This window comes from Phyllobates terribilis, unplaced genomic scaffold (assembly GCF_046119375.1).
Source record: "Phyllobates terribilis strain yellow unplaced genomic scaffold, ASM4611937v1 Scaffold_2__4_contigs__length_985480577, whole genome shotgun sequence".
NCBI lineage: Eukaryota > Metazoa > Chordata > Amphibia > Anura > Dendrobatidae > Phyllobates > Phyllobates terribilis.
The window spans coordinates 402479139-402500548 of record NW_027362762.1 but is presented as its reverse complement, the minus strand read 5'-3'; the positions used below and the strand labels follow the sequence as shown (position 1 = coordinate 402500548).

Genomic DNA, 21410 nt, shown 5'->3' with positions numbered 1-21410 from the left:
CCAACAGTGGTAAATGGGCAGCATTTATACTAAATGTGCTTTTATTCCTTTACTTTTCCTATCATACCAATACCATGCTGACTGTGCCTTGACCTCCATTTTCATCTTTGTACCAGGCTTCATTCTTATTCTCTTCTCACTATTCCACTCTTTTTGCAACAATTAATGCCATGCTTAGTGAGGGAGGACCTGTTCTACAGAAGTAGATGGAACAGTCTTTATCCATGAGAAGCAATAGGCAGTTGTCCTGATGAAAGTTGTAGCAGTGACTTCATAGGAAAACCATGCAGCCTGCAGTTGTCACATAGCAACCTCTGTTGTGACAAAAGAAACTTCGGAGAGAGGCAGAAAGAAGACTGCTCAGTTTTTAAGTGTCAGCACTGAGGGATTTACCTTCTGAATCAGACAACACATCAATGAGACATATTTACACAGGGAGATACCATAGCTGAGAAATATTTATCTCATCATACATGTGGATGGAAATTTTACATTGACAAGTGTGTAAATAATATTTCCAGAAAGATCACATTCTGATGTAAGAACTTATACACAGATGATTGACGCTACATAGACACTACTTATCTCTTCCCACAGTAGCAGTCTGTCACAGAAGACTTGAGCAGGAAGTTCCTGACTTGCACACTGCTGCCTCTCTGTAAACAAAGAAGTTCTTCAGCAGCTGCAGTGTATAATAAACATTTCTGTATCCCTGCCAGACAGTTGCATACAGGTTCATAACGGCCAACCTATAACCCTAATGTGTTGATACTGAGGAAAGCAAAATCTCTCAAAGCCAATTACCTCATGTTAAAAAAAGTCCTACTTGGCTCCAAATATTGCTATCAAAATAGTGGTCAGAGTGGTAATAAATGGTTGCACATCCAATTGGAAGAGTGTTTCAAGTGGGGTACCACACGCCTCTGCCATGGCCCCAGTGTTGGTCAACATTTTTAGAAATTATCTAAATAAGGGAACTGAAGGTAAACTAATCAAATTTGCAGATGATGCAAAGCTAGGAGGAATAGCTAATACTAGAGAAGACAGAGAAAGAATCCAGAAGATACAGATTAGATATTAGAAATTACTTTTTGACAGTTAGGGTGATCAATGAGTGGAACAGGTTGCCACAAGAGGTGGTGAGTTCTCCTTCAATGGAAGTCTTCAAACAGAGGCTGGACAGACATCAGTCTGAGATGGTTTAGTGAATCCTGCATTGAGCAGGGGGTTGGACACGAGGACCCAGGAGGTCCCTTCCAACTTTTATATTCTATGACTCTGTGAAAATGGATCCCTGGATTAACACCCAATCTCCAGGAATCTCATACATATAACCTGTAATATTATATTTTTCAAGAATAGCATGCTTGTTCCTTTCTCATTGATCGTACAGTTAAGGAGTGATGATTAAACCTTCTTTACTCTAGATGTAGAAGTTGCTCCCTTGCCATAATTACAGGCCTAAGTGTAAAAAAAGAATTAATAAGATCTCTGTCCATCCATATGTTTTGAAACTATAATTAGATCACCCTCAACCCTACTTTTCCAGCAAACTGAATAATACCAAGCGTGATAACTGGTCTTGGTACTGCTATCACCCTCTCTTCCTTGACATGACTGCAGCAGCTATATAAAGGTAAATGGCACAAACAACAGTGTTGAATCCAGTGCTTGGCTGTGCCGGCTATAGACAGGACATTACCAAAACTACATAATCAAAGACCAGTAGGGAGCAGCAGAGAAGTGGGGTTGGGGCAGCAGTGAGTAAGTAATTTTGATTTTATTTTCATACAAATGAAGCCTTAGGTTGATTTAAGTTTAAACCAGAACGCCCCTTCAATATGAAGAAAGCCCAATACTGACCCCTGTTGTTGCCCACTGGTACTTGTGACCCAATCAAAGTGTTCCATCAATAACCACTCTCTGTTTTCTATCACTTAGCTATTTATTAATCCATTTACACATATTTTCCACTAGACCCAACAATCTTATTTGTTGTAGTAACCTTTCATGTTGCATCTTATCAATCGCCTTCAAAGGTCAAGTTACACTGGATGAAAAATTATCCCTTGTTAGGCTACAGTACATGGGACATTATGCCATGATTAACTGTCAAAAAACTGTTGAACCCTCAAGCCAAATGTTTGGGCTGCACTGAATATGGCTACAAAATGTTGAAACTGCATACTTTAGGCTATGTTCAAGTCACACCTGTGATGTCTGTTTAGTGTTTATGCCCTGAAAGCTCAAGATGTACATGCTAAGCATATTCCAAAAGTTCTACACAAGCAGAAAGTAAATAAATACATACGGATATGACACTACAGGTTTGACTACATCTGGCTAATAGACCAGCCACATATTTCTGATTTTATTTTGCTTCCTAATTGACTGTGTAATGCTGTAAACCTTGTCCGTGGAGAATTGATGTCTGGCTAATTTTCTCTCCATTTGTAAAGCGGCCTGTTATGCCAGAACTTCACAATATACTGCATGTCTTCTTGAAAAAAAATAAAGTCACATCACAGTGCTGGAACCCAATGTTACAGATGCTTGTACACTGGGGCTTTGCCAAAGCTTCCGCAATGATTGGCATGCTGTAAACGACCCAACAGCAGCTGAAACCATCAATGAAAACCACACTGTAATCTTGCCAAAACAGCACGTGCCAGTGTGGTAATTTACTACCGTGCACTCCATCATTATGTTGTCAAGGAGTTCCTCCATAAACTGGGTTGTCACTAATTTGATCTATAATTAGAGAGACACAATTTTTTACAACAAAGAAAGAGCACTTAAGAGACAGTTGGGATCTATGTGCACAGACGTGCCAACGGCACAATATGACCGCCGGTTGGTAAACTTTTACCGATCGATAATCGTTTGAAAGCCTGTTTACGCAGGCAGAAAATTGCAAATGATGCGCACTGAGCGATCTACACTAGATCACTCAGTGCACATAGGCTGCTGCCATTGTTCGCCCCATTTACACAGTATGATGCACCACCGAGAATGATGATCTTTTATGCTAAACGTGAAACGAGCATTTTTAAACAATGCTTGTTTACGATGATCTTCCAATGTAATGCTCCTGTTGGCTGAGTGTCCACTATGTTTGTGCACTTTGTTGAATATATACATTGGGAGCTGTTCCCGATATATTCTTTAACCTTGCCATAGGCCACCATTCACCAAAAATGTGTTCCTCTGGCCGGTATGCATCTGCTCACTGTTTAGTTAGCCAAATATGGAACTCTTTCCTATACAAAGGGCAATGTGCACCTAACCTTAGACCTATTGTAGCAGAGTTAACCAATAAGATCCAATGTCTCACTTTAGTTAATTTCGCACCAATGTTTTTAACCATGCATTCGATATTAAATATCCAAGGGGTAACGTTTCTCCTTGCGGAGAGTAACATGATAATCAAGGAGAAACGTTACCCTTTGGATACCGGTCTGACTCCACTCATCTAGCCAAACCAGATCTCACTCTTTGAACTGACGAGGGGCAGTACCCCGAAACATAGGGTCTTCAAATTGAGTTTCTGGTTCTGGCTTTTATCCTAAGTCATGTGACAAAGCTCGTTAAAGGGTCAATATAGGATTGCTACTTCCTATAGGTGGCACTAGAGTTCTAGTTCTCTTCCTCTCTGAAGAAGAGACAATCTTCGATATTAAAAACATACCTCAATATCTCTATGCATTCTAGATGTTTCATTTGCTATATTAACCATTCAATATATAGAACTGTAACCAGTAAAGTTGCAAGAAAACCTACAAAAGGCATGGGAACACAAACATGTGTTCACAGTGTGCTTTAAGCAACCAAAATGCACTGAGCTATGTTCACATATACAAAAAAAACAGACAGCACAATAAATTCAGACCGGCATATGTAACGTTACAGAGAGGTCAGGCCAAGTTCTCCTTCAGAAAACCAAAGTGTGACATCCATACCACATGTACAATAACAACTTCCTATCCAATGTACACACAGTCAGGTCAAGAGGTTACACCATGACATATCATGTCTCTGAAGATCTAAAGCTTGGCGGAATTTGTTTTACTTACAAACAGTATAGAAATTAGACAGAAGATTCCTTCTCATCAGCAAACACTCACACCAAGGCGGACTTTTCCCAAGACTATGGATGTAATTACCAGGGTAGCAGAATACCAGCTACTATGGGACCAAACAATTAAGAGGCATATTCCTCACTCATACAGTGGATGTAAAAAGTTTACACACCCCTGTTAATATGCCAGGTTTTCGTGATGTTAAAAAAAAAACAACCCTATCAAGAAGAATCATTGCAGAACTTTTTCCACCTTTAATGCCATAACATGTACAAAGTCATTGACAAATAAACTGATGTCATTTTTGAAGGGGAAAATAAAAATAACAAAATTAAAATAATGCGGTGGCATAAGTGTGAACACCGTCTTATAATTGGGGATGTGGTTGTGTTCAAAATTGGCCAATCACATGTAAACACGTGTTAAATAGTAGTCAGTACACAGCTGCCATCATATACAGTGATTCTGATTAACCCCACTATCTGCTATGCATATAGCACAGCTGGGATCCCGTTGTATGTTGGATTGGGCCTTACTTTTTTCATTATACTGTACTGTGACATCACTACTTGTATACTACTAATATACTACTGTTAATTGCTGTGCTTTAAGCATCTGACAATGATTATGCCTGTGCTGTGATATTACTGTGTGCATTATCCCTGTACTACAATGTCACAGTGCTAATTATCCCACTAATGTGATATTACTGTGTGAATTCACCCAGTACTGGGACATAACTGGCTTCAGCTAATTTACTGATGTACTGATATTTTAAAAAAGGTACTGATAAACTACTTTTGTAAACAGTTGAAACCAGAAGTTTGTATAATGTATGTAAACTTTTCACTTCGCTGTAAGTAATAAAAATGCCTTAAAACATTCTCTCTCTCTCATTATTCTGGCATTTGGCAAATATTAAAAATGATGGTAATCCTAATTGACCGGAAACGGGAAAGGTTTATTCTCATTTCATGTCAGATATTGAGAAAAACATGCAAGCGTGTCTTTTTATATAGTGTATGTAAACATACACTGGTTTCAACTGTATGTCTGATTTGCAAGGACGGTTAGACTCCGAGAAATCCTGGGTACCAGATCTCTGCGTCTGGTGGAGAAGTAGTTGTGCAAGGATGAACTAGAATTGTGATAGTTTGTGATGTTCTTTATTACAAGGATTCAGGTGTGCCTTGATAGAACACCACAATAGGTCTTAGAAAGCAACAAGGTCAACTTGCAAGCTATGTACCCTCTCTGTGTGGGGGAGGGTAACCTTTTAAATGCATTCAGTCTGGCTCGTATTATCTCATCAAAGAAATATTCATACGTTTCCTTAGAATATGCTTAATGCATTCAACTCTTCCAAAGAGGCGGAAGTTTCTTATTCCTAAAGTAACTGGCATTTATGATCTTATTTTTCATTGGATTGCCTACAGCTTGTGTAATAACAGATCAGTGATAAGAAGCATTTACTTTTCAGATCTCTTCATTTGTGATTTACAAAAAATCCTTAGTATTTTCATAGTGTCTTATGAGTCAGATGCTCACGACAGGTTAACATCCAAGTAGAGTTTCCATACACAACAAACAGCAAATGTCCCCACCTTTCTTGTATGCGCAGCTTAGGGAAGGCAAGTAGCATCAGTAATCTCTTATTAGTGAACATGTCAAAGTCCAAGGTTCAGAAAAAGCAAAAAGGTACATACAGAAACATTAGTAACTTTAACTACCATAAAAAAACAAAACACGATAAATGTATTTATCACATTTCATGTAGTGTCGCAAAAATAAAACCCCTATCCACTGTACAGCATGATGTGAGAACATTCAGGGCTATAATTTGGAGTAAAACAGCAACAGCTAAAGACAGGAATCTTCAAGATGTGTTTAAGGACAAGAAATCACCAAGATAGGAATTCCCATCTACGATGTTTATGACAAGTCCTAAATGTAGGACTCGGTCTTGTGCCTTTGTGTATGCAGAGGTGGCTGAGTATGCATTGACCACTTTTTCATTCACAGTAGCAGGAGATGGAGCCTCATTCTTGAGACAAGGGCTGGTCCCAAAGGACGGATGGTATTTTTGGACTATCTGTGGATATGTCAGAAAAGTTTCAGATAGAAATAGCCCTTTAAATCTTAGAAGTACATTGCAGAGATCGAAATAATAATACAATTTTCTTTAGAATGTTTTAGGTAACATTCCTCAACATGCAGGGTAGGGGAGTTCACAACCAAACTGCTGACTTCTCTAGGTTTCCTCACTTCACCTCTTCATAAATAGCTCATGTCTAATAAACAGTAAAAATCTAATTTGTTACAGTAAATCGGAGGCTTTGATTAATAAACGTGTTCCAAACTAACCACAGATGATCTGTGGATGTAGGCTTGTGCAAATCCTTCTGTCTCTTCAAGTAATTCCAGACAGACTCAATGTTGAGATCAAGGCTCTGTGGGGGCCATATCATCACTTCCAGGATTCCTTGTTGTTTTCGAGTAAGAACATTCGTAATGACATTGGTTGTATGTTTGGGGTCATTGTCCTGCTGCAGAATAAATTTGAATAGACTCAAGATGCCTGTGTAATGGTATTACATGGTGGATAAGTAGCTGCCTGTATTTCTCAACATTGAAAACACCAGTTTATCCTAACCAAATCCCCAGCTACATTTGCTTAAATGCAGCCCCAAAATAACAAGGAGCCTCCACCAATGCTTCACTGTTGCCTGCAGACACTCATTATTGTACTGATCTCCAGCGAACAAGCTGCCTCCTGTTACGCCAAATATTTCACATTTTCATTCCTGCTACCATTTTTCTGCACATCAATTCCTATATTTCCTATAGTCAAGTCACTTGGTCCTGTTTCAATGTCAAAGGTATGGCTTTGTGCCTCAATTTTTCCATAGACCACTTCTGGCCAAACTTCTCTAAACAGTACATGGGTGTAGCTGGTTCCCACTGGTTGCTGCCAACTCTGAGCTGGTGACACTCCTGAACATTTTCCAATTTTAAAGGGAAGGGCAGGTGCACACAACAGTTTATCCCATCAGTATGATTATGCTGATTACACTCTCATATCACACTTTCTGATCAGACTTCATTCAGTCTGTCCGTGAAAGTCTGTCTGAGTGCAGTCCCATGCTTTCCACGGACAAGAATTGGCAAGTGCCATCCGATTATCAGAGGCAAATCGTGCATTATGTGATTTTGTCCTCAGACAGACTCAGTCTGAGGAAAAAAAAAATTGGACGTGGGCACAGCTCCATAGAATAACATTACAAAGAGTGCTATCCGTCAAAACGACAGATAGCACTCATGCGAGTTATACGCAGTGAGCATAATGTGTAACTCATCTGCTGAACTAAGATTTCTTGGCCATCTACTCATTATACAGTCCTCAACTTTGCCTTCAATGCTGAGAAATACAGGCAGATACTTATACATTATGCAATACCATCAGGGAGGCGTCTGATTGGCTACAAAGTTATTCTGCAGCAGGACAAGGACCTCAAACATAGAGCCAAAGTCATTATGAACTGTCTTCAGTGTAAAGAACAATGAGTCCTAGAAGTGATAATATGGCCCCTAAAGAGCCATGATCTCATCATTATAGAGTCTGTCTGGGATTACATGAACAAACAAAAAGATTTGAACAAGTCTACAAACACAGGAGACCTGTGGTTAGTTCTCCAAGATGTTTAAAACAACCTCCCTGAGTTTCTTCCAAAATTGCATTCAAGTGTACATAGAAGTATTGATGCTCTTTTGAAGACAAAGAGTGATCCTCACCAAATATTGATGCGATTTCGATTTCTCTTATGTTCATTCACTTTGTTTTTGTTAATTGATAAAGATAAAACTATTAACGTTTAGATTTTTGAAAGCTTCTTACTGCACAGCATTTCTTTCACACCTGCATAAAACTTTTTTCACAATACTGTATACTATTTCCTTTTATTTGGAAGTCGATACATTTCTACTCCACATGCGTCCAACATATGTAGACACTAGAGATGCGGCTTTCTCCATAACTGTCTAAAAACCACATAATAAACTAGCACAATATGGAAATGTGAGTTAATTAATACCCATTCATTAGTGCGGCACAGCTGGAATATTACTGCGCTAATGGGCAGCATCCAATATCCTGCCATAGAAACTGCATTGATTTTAAAGAACAAGATGAGCGATAACACCGATTTATAGTTCTATATGGAAATGTCAAACAGATCACGGATGAGAGTAAGAATTGTTAATTCTATTTTACCAAACTGATGGTGCACACAATAATATGTTAAAGATAACTCGGTAGGCATACAGGCTTTCATGGTATCTTCATATATGGAAACAGAGGTCCTAGGTTATGTAATGCCCAATCATAATTTCTTTTTTTTGGCCCATAATACAGAAAGATATTGTAGGCCACAAAGTTCGATGTAAGGTGCAGTACAAAGGGGGAAAACAGATATTCTCATGAACGAGGCAATCAGATATGTTTGCAAAAAAAGCTGGAGCCAAGAGCAAGATCAGATTCCATCCCATGCCATCAGGAAAACCTTTCATAAAGAATAAGATGTATGTGCCGCTAAAATACCTTATTAATAAACATGTCTTATTATGTCACAATTTTGGGTGCCCTTTTCAAGAAATGCAGAGAAGTGTGACAATAATTTGATCCCTAACCCAAATTAAGGCAACATTTTTTCTTTTTTTTTTAAATTAGATAGTAAGAAGTCCCTTAGACACCAATAAAAACAGAAAACTGACTTGTCCAATCCTGTTTTTAGTCTTCACTACAAATAGCACACTATTGTGGAGATTTAGCAAGCTATGCTCCAAATAGCTATCATAAAATAAGTGTTTTAGCCACTTTTTGAGCCTTATCCGGCAAGGGGCCCTCTATGATAATCTGACGTATCAGAAGACTGTCTAGTCTTAAAGGGACTCTGTAAGTAGAATTAACCCTCCTAAGTCGTCTATATTTGGCGCGTTCAATGATTTGACCAACAAAAAGGAGGAGTGGAAATCAAAGTTCTAAAATAGGGTTAACATTGTTCCAAGGCAATAGCTCAGTAGCAACTGGAACATTGAAAAGAATAGATTAATGTGAACAGCTCCATATGTTATAATGAGTAAGTGTTTGATCCATGAAAACCACAGATAGAACAGCATGCGGGATTCACAGGTGTCTGAAAGAGGACATATAGAGGTGTAAAGTTAGATGTTGCACCCAGGCCTTACTGCCAGGGGAGCGCCAATTATAGTATCACAAATAGTAGATGGAGGCTTCTAATACAAATTTTGCTTTGGGTCCCATATGCTTTATGATTCACCTGTTGAAACAATATTTGCAAGAAAAAGCATAAAAAACTTGCTGATAATCACACTAGATGGGGGAAATTAGAAAAAAAAAAATCAGATCCCCCTCCAGATGTCAAGTAAACACTCTAAGACCCCTGAGAAAGACTTCCCAACACTATATACATTTGCCATGCATATTTGAGGGCACCAATTGTGGTAGATAATTAATGGAACATGCTATTCATTTATTTATCAATTCTGCCCACCAGACATGACTTTTTCAGTTTTGCAGTGAAGTTCTGTGCCATGTGCAGAACAAGAAGTCGTCTATGGGCAGATACTAAGAGTTCATCAAGTATCAAGTTTTTGCCATGGTGCCAGCTGCCTCATACAAGGGTATTATACTATACTCAGGACAGAGTATGACACAGCCCAGGAGAAAAATCCCAGATACTGGGTAAGGAGTAGCCCATGTGCACATGGTGCCAGCCTGAGTGCCCACGGCCAGATGTTAGTAAAGTAGCCCATGGTGCCAGCCTGAGTGCCCGTTGCCAGATGTTAGTAAAGTAGCCCATGTGCACATGGAGCGAGCCTGAGTGCCCGCTGCCAGATGTTAGTAAAGTAGCCCATGTGCACATGGAGCAAGCCTGAGTGCCCGCTGCCAGATGTTAGTAAAGTAGCCCATGTGCACATGGAGCGAGCCTGAGTGCCCGCTGCCAGATGTTAGTAAAGTAGCCCATGTGCACATGGAGTGAGCCTGAGTGTCCGCTGCCAGATGTTAGTAAAGTAGCCCATGTGCACATGGAGCGAGCCTGAGTGCCCGCTGCCAGATGTAAGTCTATAGACTAGATACCTGATATAGATAGGTAAAGTGGCCCATGTGCCAGGTTTAATAGGATGAGATGCAAACACCAGGCATAATACACATCCATAGCGTGGGGCAGTTGAGCAGAGGAGCAGGGTAGGCAGCCATGAGAGCGCTACCTGGAGCTGAGCGATGACCCAGCTGGCATGGGCACACATCAGCCTATACCCTGCATTGGAATGCAGCTCACCCATCTAATAGCCTTGCCAGTGTGCACAATCCTGTCCCAGGGGGCATTACCAGTCCCGCTGCGCCATTCCACACTGCCAGCCGCTACTCCATAATCTGCGGACAGCAGTAGCTAGAGGAGCTCCCGGACCTCAGCAGAGGCGGCCATATCATCTAGTGAGTGTCTGGGAGTGTTCGGAGATGTCACTCACCTGTATCCGGTCCCGGGCAGGCAGCCCCTGTCAGCTCCGGTCCCCCCCACCCCCCGACATTATTTCCTATCTTCGCCGTTCTCTGACTGTGTACGAGCAGCGCGTACACAGTCCGGAGCTGCCAAGCACGGGAGCGAGAGATGTCAGCGGCGCGCTCATTGGCCAGTGGATAGAGGGGCTGCAGTGAGATCAAACCTGTGATTGGCAGAGTGTCGGGTGGGCGGGGCACAGGAGCAGTGAGTGGTGAGCAGTGCTGGGGGTCTCTTCATTGAGAAGGTGACGTGCAGCATCCTCATCTGAGGCGTCATTGTGTGATGTCTGCCCCCGTGTGCCAGCTGCTGCCCATCCAGTCAGGGGGGTGCAGCCTGTGAGCAGGGCACAGTGCTCCGGTTATAATATGCCTCGTATAATGTTCCATCAAATTGTCTAAGTCATCAGGACATAGATGGAAAATAACCAAGTGTTCTGTACTGTTCACACCTACTGTACGTTAGCTGTGGTGTAGTCATACAGGAAAAGCACATGGAGTAGCACATGCTAATGATAACATACCCTAATGTCAGCACATGACCTAAGGCTAGCACAAGAGAATGAGATCATACACTAAGGCTAGCACATGAGAATGAGATCATACTCTAAGGCTAGCACATGAGAATAAGATCATACACTAAGGCTAGCACATGAGAATGAGATCATATACTAAGGCTAGCACATGACAATGAGACCATACACTAAGGCTAGCACATGAGAATGAGACCATACACTAAGGTCAGCACATGAGAATGAGATCATACACTAAGGTCAGCACATGAGAATGAGATCATACACTAAGGCTAGGACGTGAGAATGAGAACATACTCTAAGGCTAGCACATGAGAATAAGATCATACACTAAGGCTAGCACATGAGAATGAGATCATATACTAAGGCTAGCACATGACAATGAGACCATACACTAAGGCTAGCACATGAGAATGAGACCATACACTAAGGTCAGCACATGAGAATGAGATCATACACTAAGGTCAGCACATGAGAATGAGATCATACACTAAGGCTAGGACGTGAGAATGAGATCATACTCTAAGGCTAGCACATGAGAATAAGATCATACACTAAGGCTAGCACATGAGAATGAGATCATACACTAAGGCTAGCACATGAGAATGAGATCATACACTAAGGCTAGCACATGAGAATGAGATCATACACTAAGGCTGGCACATGAGAATGAGATCGTACACTAAGGTCGGCACATGAGAGTGAGATCATACACTAAGGTCAGCACATGAGAATGAGATCATACACTAAGGCTAGCACATGAGAATGAGACCATACACTAAGACTAGCACATGAGAATGAGATCATACACTAAGGCTAACACATGAGAATGAGATCATACTCTAAGGCTAGCACATGAGAATAAGATCATACACTAAGGCTAGCACATGAGAATGAGATCATACACTAAGGCTAGCACATGAGAATGAGATCATACACTAAGGCTAGCACATGAGAATAAGATCATAAACTAAGGCTAGCACATGAGAATGAGATTATACACTAAGGCCGGCACATGAGAATGAGATCATACACTAAGGTCAGCACATGAGAATGAGATCATACACTAAGGCTAGCACATGAGAATGAGATCGTACACTAAGGTCAGCACATGAGAATGAGATCATACACTAAGGCTAGCACATGAGAATGAGACCATACACTAAAGCTAGCACATGAGAATGAGATCATACACTAAGGCTAGCACATGAGAATGAGACCATACACTAAGGCTAGCACATGAGAATAAGATCATACACTAAGGCTAGCACATGAGAATGAGATCATACACTAAGGCTAGCACATGAGAACGAGACCATACACTAAGGCTAGCACATGAGAATGAGATCATACTCTAAGGCTAGCACATGAGAATAAGATCATACACTAAGGCTAGCACATGAGAATGAGATCATACACTAAGGCTAGCACATGAGAATGAGATCATACACTAAGGCTAGCACATGAGATTGAGATCATAAACTAAGGCTAGCACATGAGAATGAGATCATACACTAAGGCTGGCACATGAGAATGAGATCGTACACTAAGGTCAGCACATGAGAATGAGATCATACACTAAGGTCAGCACATGAGAATGAGATCATACACTAAGGCTAGCACGTGAGAATGAGATCATACTCTAAGGCTAGCACATGAGAATAAGATCATACACTAAGGCTAGCACATGAGAATGAGATCATACACTAAGGCTAGCACATGAGAATGAGATCATACACTAAGGCTAGCACATGAGAATAAGATCATAAACTAAGGCTAGCACATGAGAATGAGATCATACACTAAGGCTGGCACATGAGAATGAGATCGTACACTAAGGTCGGCACATGAGAATGAGATCATACACTAAGGTCAGCACATGAGAATGAGATCATACACTAAGGCTAGCACATGAGAATGAGACCATACACTAAGGCTAACACATGAGAATGAGATCATACTCTAAGGCTAGCACATGAGAATAAGATCATACACTAAGGCTAGCACATGAGAATGAGATCATACACTAAGGCTAGCACATGAGAATGAGATCATACACTAAGGCTAGCACATGAGAATAAGATCATAAACTAAGGCTAGCACATGAGAATGAGATTATACACTAAGGCCGGCACATGAGAATGAGATCGTACACTAAGGCCAGCACATGAGAATGAGATCGTACACTAAGGCCGGCACATGAGAATGAGATCATACACTAGGGCTAGCACATGAGAATGAGATCGTACACTAAGGTCAGCACATGAGAATGAGATCATACACTAGGGCTAGCACATGAGAATGAGATCGTACACTAAGGTCAGCACATGAGAATGAGATCATACACTAAGGTCAGCACATGAGAATGAGATCATACACTAAGGCTAGCACATGAGAATGAGATCATACTCTAAGGCTAGCACATGAGAATAAGATCATACACTAAGGCTAGCACATGAGAGTGAGATCATACACTAAGGCTAGCACATGAGAATGAGATCATACACTAAGGCTAGCACATGAGAATGAGATCATAAACTAAGGCTAGCACATGAGAATGAGATCATACACTAAGGCTGGCACATGAGAATGAGATCGTACACTAAGGTCAGCACATGAGAATGAGATCATACACTAAGGTCAGCACATGAGAATGAGATCATACACTAAGGCTAGCACATGAGAATGAGACCATACACTAAGACTAGCACATGAGAATGAGATCATACACTAAGGCTAACACATGAGAATGAGATCATACTCTAAGGCTAGCACATGAGAATAAGATCATACACTAAGGCTAGCACATGAGAATGAGATCATACACTAAGGCTAGCACATGAGAATGAGATCATACACTAAGGCTAGCACATGAGAATAAGATCATAAACTAAGGCCGGCACATGAGAATGAGATCATACACTAAGGCCGGCACATGAGAATGAGATCGTACACTAAGGCCGGCACATGAGAATGAGATCGTACACTAAGGTCAGCACATGACAATGAGACCATACACTAAGACTAGCACATGAGAATGAGATCATACTCTAAGGCTAGCACATGAGAATAAGATCATACACTAAGGCTAGCACATGAGAATGAGATCATACACTAAGGCTAGCACATGAGAATGAGATCATACACTAAGGCTGGCACATGAGAATGAGATCATACACTAAGGCTAGCACATGAGAATAAGATCATACACTAAGGCTAGCACATGAGAATAAGATCATACACTAAGGCTAGCACATGAGAATGAGATCATACACTAAGGCTAGCACATGAGAATGAGATCATACTCTAAGGCTAGCACATGAGAATATGATCATACACTAAGGCTAGCACATGAGAATGAGATCATACACTAAGGCTAGCACATGAGAATGAGATCATACTCTAAGGCTAGCACATGAGAATAAGATCATACACTAAGGCTAGCACATGAGAATGAGATCATACACTAAGGCTGGCACATGAGAATGAGATCATACTCTAAGGCTAGCACATGAGAATAAGATCATACACTAAGGCTAGCACATGAGAATGAGATCATACACTAAGGCTAGCACATGAGAATGAGATCATACACTAAGGCTAGCACATGAGAATGAGATCATACACTAAGGCTAGCACATGAGAATAAGATCATAAACTAAGGCTAGCACATGAGAATGAGATCATACACTAAGGCTGGCACATGAGAATGAGATCGTACACTAAGGTCAGCACATGAGAATGAGATCATACACTAAGGTCAGCACATGAGAATGAGATCATACACTAAGGCTAGCACATGAGAATGAGATCATACTCTAAGGCTAGCACATGAGAATAAGATCATACACTAAGGCTAGCACATGAGAATGAGATCATACACTAAGGCTAGCACATGAGAATGAGATCATACACTAAGGCTAGCACATGAGAATAAGATCATAAACTAAGGCTAGCACATGAGAATGAGATCATACACTAAGGCTAGCACATGAGAATGAGATCATACACTAAGGCTAGCACATGAGAATGAGATCATACACTAAGGCTAGCACATGAGAATAAGATCATACACTAAGGCTAGCACATGAGAATAAGATCATACACTAAGGCTATCACATGAGAATGAGATCATACTCTAAGGCTAGCACATGAGAATAAGATCATACACTAAGGCTAGCACATGAGAATAAGATCATACACTAAGGCTAGCACATGAGAATAAGATCATACACTAAGGCTAGCACATGAGAATAAGATCATACACTAAGGCTATAACATGAGAATGAGATCATACTCTAAGGCTAGCACATGAGAATAAGATCATACACTAAGGCTAGCACATGAGAATGAGATCATACACTAAGGCTAGCACATGAGAATGAGATCATACTCTAAGGCTAGCACATGAGAATGAGATCATACACTAAGGCTAGCACATGAGAATGAGATCATACACTAAGGCTAGCACATGAGAATAAGATCATACACTAAGGCTAGCACATGAGAATAAGATCATACACTAAGGCTAGCACATGAGAATGAGATCATACACTAAGGCTAGCACATGAGAATGAGATCATACACTAAGGCTAGCTCATGAGAATAAGATCATACACTAAGGCTAGCACATGAGAATAAGATCATACACTAAGGCTATCACATGAGAATGAGATCATACTCTAAGGCTAGCACATGAGAATAAGATCATACACTAAGGCTAGCACATGAGAATGAGATCATACACTAAGGCTAGCACATGAGAATGAGATCATACTCTAAGGCTAGCACATGAGAATGAGATCATACACTAAGGCTAGCACATGAGAATGAGATCATACACTAAGGCTGGCACATGAGAATGAGATCATACTCTAAGGCTAGCACATGAGAATAAGATCATACACTAAGGCTAGCACATGAGAATGAGATCATACTCTAAGGCTAGCACATGAGAATAAGATCATACACTAAGGCTAGCACATGAGAATGAGATCATACTCTAAGGCTAGCACATGAGAATGAGATCATACACTAAGGCTGGCACATGAGAATGAGATCATACTCTAAGGCTAGCACATGAGAATAAGATCATACACTAAGGCTAGCACATGAGAATGAGATCATACACTAAGGCTAGCACATGAGAATAAGATCATAAACTAAGGCTAGCACATGAGAATGAGATCATACACTAAGGCTGGCACATGAGAATGAGATCGTACACTAAGGTCAGCACATGAGAATGAGATCATACACTAAGGTCAGCACATGAGAATGAGATCATACACTAAGGCTAGCACATGAGAATGAGATCATACTCTAAGGCTAGCACATGAGAATAAGATCATATACTAAGGCTAGCACATGAGAATGAGATCATACACTAAGGCTAGCACATGAGAATGAGATCATACACTAAGGCTAGCACATGAGAATAAGATCATAAACTAAGGCTAGCACATGAGAATGAGATCATACACTAAGGCTAGCACATGAGAATAAGATCATAAACTAAGGCTAGCACATGAGAATGAGATCATACACTAAGGCTAGCACATGAGAATGAGATCATACACTAAGGCTAGCTCATGAGAATAAGATCATACACTAAGGCTAGCACATGAGAATAAGATCATACACTAAGGCTATCACATGAGAATGAGATCATACTCTAAGGCTAGCACATGAGAATAAGATCATACACTAAGGCTAGCACATGAGAATGAGATCATACACTAAGGCTAGCACATGAGAATGAGATCATACTCTAAGGCTAGCACATGAGAATGAGATCATACACTAAGGCTAGCACATGAGAATGAGATCATACACTAAGGCTAGCACATGAGAATGAGATCATACACTAAGGCTGGCACATGAGAATGAGATCATACTCTAAGGCTAGCACATGAGAATAAGATCATACACTAAGGCTAGCACATGAGAATAAGATCATACACTAAGGCTAGCACATGAGAATGAGATCATACACTAAGGCTAGCACATGAGAATGAGATCATACTCTAAGGCTAGCACATGAGAATAAGATCATACACTAAGGCTAGCACATGAGAATGAGATCATACACTAAGGCTAGCACATGAGAATGAGATCATACTCTAAGGCTAGCACATGAGAATAAGATCATACACTAAGGCTAGCACATGAGAATGAGATCATACACTAAGGCTAGCACATGAGAATGAGATCATACACTAAGGCTGGCACATGAGAATGAGATCATACTCTAAGGCTAGCACATGAGAATAAGATCATACACTAAGGCTAGCACATGAGAATGAGATCATACACTAAGGCTAGCACATGAGAATGAGATCATACACTAAGGCTAGCACATGAGAATAAGATCATAAACTAAGGCTAGCACATGAGAATGAGATCATACACTAAGGCTGGCACAAGAGAATGAGATCGTACACTAAGGTCAGCACATGAGAATGAGATCATACACTAAGGTCAGCACATGAGAATGAGATCATACACTAAGGCTAGCACATGAGAATGAGACCATACACTAAGGCTAGCACATGAGAATCAGATCATACACTAAGGCTAACACATGAGAATGAGATCATACTCTAAGGCTAGCACATGAGAATAAGATCATACACTAAGGCTAGCACATGAGAATGAGATCATACACTAAGGCTAGCACATGAGAATGAGATCATACACTAAGGCTAGCACATGAGAATAAGATCATAAACTAAGGCTAGCACATGAGAATGAGATCATACACTAAGGCTGGTACATGAGAATGAGATCGTACACTAAGGTCAGCACATGAGAATGAGATCATACACTAAGGTCAGCACATGAGAATGAGATCATACACTAAGGCTAGCACATGAGAATGAGATCGTACACTAAGGTCAGCACATGAGAATGAGATCATACACTAAGGCTAGCACATGAGAATGAGACCATACACTAAAGCTAGCACATGAGAATGAGATCATACACTAAGGCTAGCACATGAGAATGAGACCATACACTAAGGCTAGCACATGAGAATGAGACCATACACTAAGGCTAGCACATGAGAACGAGACCATACACTAAGGCTAGCACATGAGAATGAGATCATACTCTAAGGCTAGCACATGAGAATAAGATCATACACTAAGGCTAGCACATGAGAATGAGATCATACACTAAGGCTAGCACATGAGAATGAGATCATACACTAAGGCTAGCACATGAGATTGAGATCATAAACTAAGGCTAGCACATGAGAATGAGATCATGCACTAAGGCTGGCACATGAGAATGAGATCGTACACTATGGTCAGCACATGAGAATGAGATCATACACTAAGGTCAGCACATGAGAATGAGATCATACACTAAGGCTAGCACATGAGAATGAGATCATACTCTAAGGCTAGCACATGAGAATAAGATCATACACTAAGGCTAGCACATGAGAATGAGATCATACACTAAGGCTAGCACATGAGAATGAGATCATACACTAAGGCTAGCACATGAGAATAAGATCATAAACTAAGGCTAGCACATGAGAATGAGATCATACACTAAGGCTGGCACATGAGAATGAGATCGTACACTAAGGTCGGCACATGAGAATGAGATCATACACTAAGGTCAGCACATGAGAATGAGATCATACACTAAGGCTAATGTAGCACCCTGAGGATTCGGCTGCTACAGGGGTATTGCACCTCAACCCAGAGGTGTGATATTCCACTCCCGGGTAAGGATGGAGTGTGGAACTGAGCTCAGTTAGCTGCATGCACTACACACATCCCATTTCCGGGGAACAGACCGATGGTACTCCCACTAGAGAAATGTGCAGGTACGACAGTGTCTGTTCCTGGCTGGAGTGGGAGGGGGGTGGAACATCCCAGTAGTGTAGGGGCAGATAGGGGGAGCAGTCTGGGTAGTGCTAGGAGCTCATTGGGTGCTGGTCACCTGAGCTCACACATAGAGGGAGTATATAAGGTGGGAACCATCTTAGATCAGGGTCAGTCAGTCTGTCAGTCTTTTGTCAGAGCAGAGCAGAGGAAGAGAGCAGAGGAGAAGAGCAGCTCCAAGTTCCAGAGAGAGAGAGGAGAAAGAAAGACCCAGAGGGGGAGAAAGAAGGAACTCCAAGAGCCCAAATTAGACCAGAGGGTGAAGAGTTGGCAACAGGGTACCGGATCCCAAGCTGGCAGAGGCTACAGCACACCTTAGCCAGGAACCGGAGGTCGTGGGCAGGATCTGCCACGATCACCCACTAAATCCACCCGGAAGGCAGACCAGGAATAGGGTCAGGGAACCCAGAGACAAGGGTTTACCACTAAGAGGCCCGAGGGAGCCGGACATAGGTGGATCCCTGGTGGGGAAGGCCAGAGAAGAGGACAGGACAGAAAGGGAGCTCAGGACCACGCTCCAGAATCACCTGGGGGTTGGCCGAGTCCAGGACCTGGTGGACGCAGCACGGCTCGGGTGGTCACTCAAGGCCGGAGTGACCAGAACAACTGCAGTAAGTAAACAAACCCTGAACTGCACAGCCCGACTCTGAGTCTCATTTCCATCCCCGCTGCACCACCACAACCCCCATCCTCTGCAACTGACCCCCTGAGGCTATACCCCTCCCGTTGGGGGTTATACTACCTGAGCTGCACATACATCACCAGCCTCAGCGGACCCTGCTGCAGCGGCGGCCGTACTGACCGCAATTCAACGGGTGGCGTAGTCGACACAAAAGAACATCTAGAAACATCATAAGGACTGCCACACACTGAGCTTGACACCCTGGGCACGGACCGGGTCACAGCCACTCGGAGACTACAACCCCCATCTGATCCGGCTCCGGGTATCCCCTAACAGCACTGGCCCAGGGGGCGCGTCAACTTTGGCGTAGTCGGCAGGATCACGTGCCCGCAACAACCGGGTACTGCGTGCCTGAAGAAAAGTTCATCGTTACCTTAAAAAGAAGTCTCCTGCCGGTTCCGGAGGGTCCCCGCCATCGGGCCCCATCACAGGTCGTTTCCCGCCGGTTGTCCGCCATTTGCAGCTTTTTCCCGCCATCCATGGAGTTTCCCGCCACTGGGAGACGATTCCCGCCATTTCCAAAGATTTCCCGCCTTGGAAGAGCGGACGCCATTATGGGCGTGCCAGAGGGTGGCAAGAGGCCACCTCCCATCGTGGGCCAGGTCGAAGAATGGCGCCAAAAGCGGAAACCGCGCCCACCAACAGAGACTGTGATGCTGGAAGTGTCCATCAGCGTAAGAGAACTGCCCCTGGAACAGACAATCACTAAGTTGCCCCGGGACCACCCTCGATGTGGGCGGAGACAGAAGAGGAGAACAAAGATGGGTGTCGCCTGGAGCAGTCTGGAGAGAGCGCACCCGGAGACAAGACGTCTGGAGGGAGAGTCAGGCAGCACCGACCCAGTGGTCAGGAGCCTGTTGCAGGTCGCCACTCCAGAAGGCCTGCTGGAGATCCTAACACAGCTCCCCCGAGACCGGGAGTGTGCACAGACCGCGCTGGAGGGCCTCGCACGGAGGATGGCCCGGGTACAGCGAGAGACGTTGGCGGAGTGGAGCCGAGAGATGGCCCAGCAGACCGAAATCCGTCAGCGGAGCACGCCGCCCGAGACGAGGAGACAGACCGCCTCTGAGGATGGCGCAGGAGGACTGAAGGCCGGAGACGGCGCCGAGAAGGGAGCCGAACGAATGGAGGCAGGTAAAGGGGACGTCACTACCCCGAACCGGGAAACCGCGTGCCTGCCCCAGCTCCCCGTCGCAGAGCCCGAAGTACCCCCTGCCGTGCCCGTCGCTGCAACGTCACCGCCGCAGACTAGGCCTCAAACGGAAGCCGCGACCCCTGTGACGTCACACGCCTCGACCCCGAGCGTGGCCAAGCAGGAAGTACCATCGGCCTGGTCGCAAGGCCTAGTACCCCCGGGCGACGCAATACCAACAGCGCCCCCTACCTCCGCGGAGCCCCCGGCCTGGTCGCAGGGCCAAGTAACACAGGGCGCCGCCGTTCTTACGGTGCCCTTTACTTTCAAGGTGCCCCAGGCCTGGTCGCAAGGCCTGGTTAACCCGGGCGCCGCTACCACCACTGCGCCCATAAAAACAAGAGTGCCGCACCTGGGTGAAGACCTGTTCGCCCAACATACGTGCCCGGATGGGCAGCCCTTCGTATGGCCCCAGGAATACATCCAGCTGGAGCTGCAAAAAGCAA

The 21410-nt window shown here is 42.9% G+C and overlaps 1 protein-coding gene across 9 annotated transcripts in view; it reads right to left on the bottom strand.

Moving 5' to 3' along the window:
* Positions 1-21410, bottom strand: part of TPST1 (tyrosylprotein sulfotransferase 1) — a 224825-nt gene that overhangs the window by 115555 nt on the left and 87860 nt on the right. For 3 of the 9 annotated variants that reach the window (XR_012282314.1, XM_073664957.1, XM_073664962.1), the window contains exon 1: positions 10629-10784. The exons of 1 other annotated variant lie outside the window; for it this stretch is intronic. The gene's annotated coding sequence lies outside the window, so the exon portion shown is untranslated. Of the gene's footprint in view, positions 1-10438; positions 10577-10628; positions 10786-21410 lie in introns of those variants that run through there. 5 more of the 9 variants (XM_073664950.1, XM_073664966.1, XM_073664967.1 and 2 more) reach the window with 5 other exon arrangements.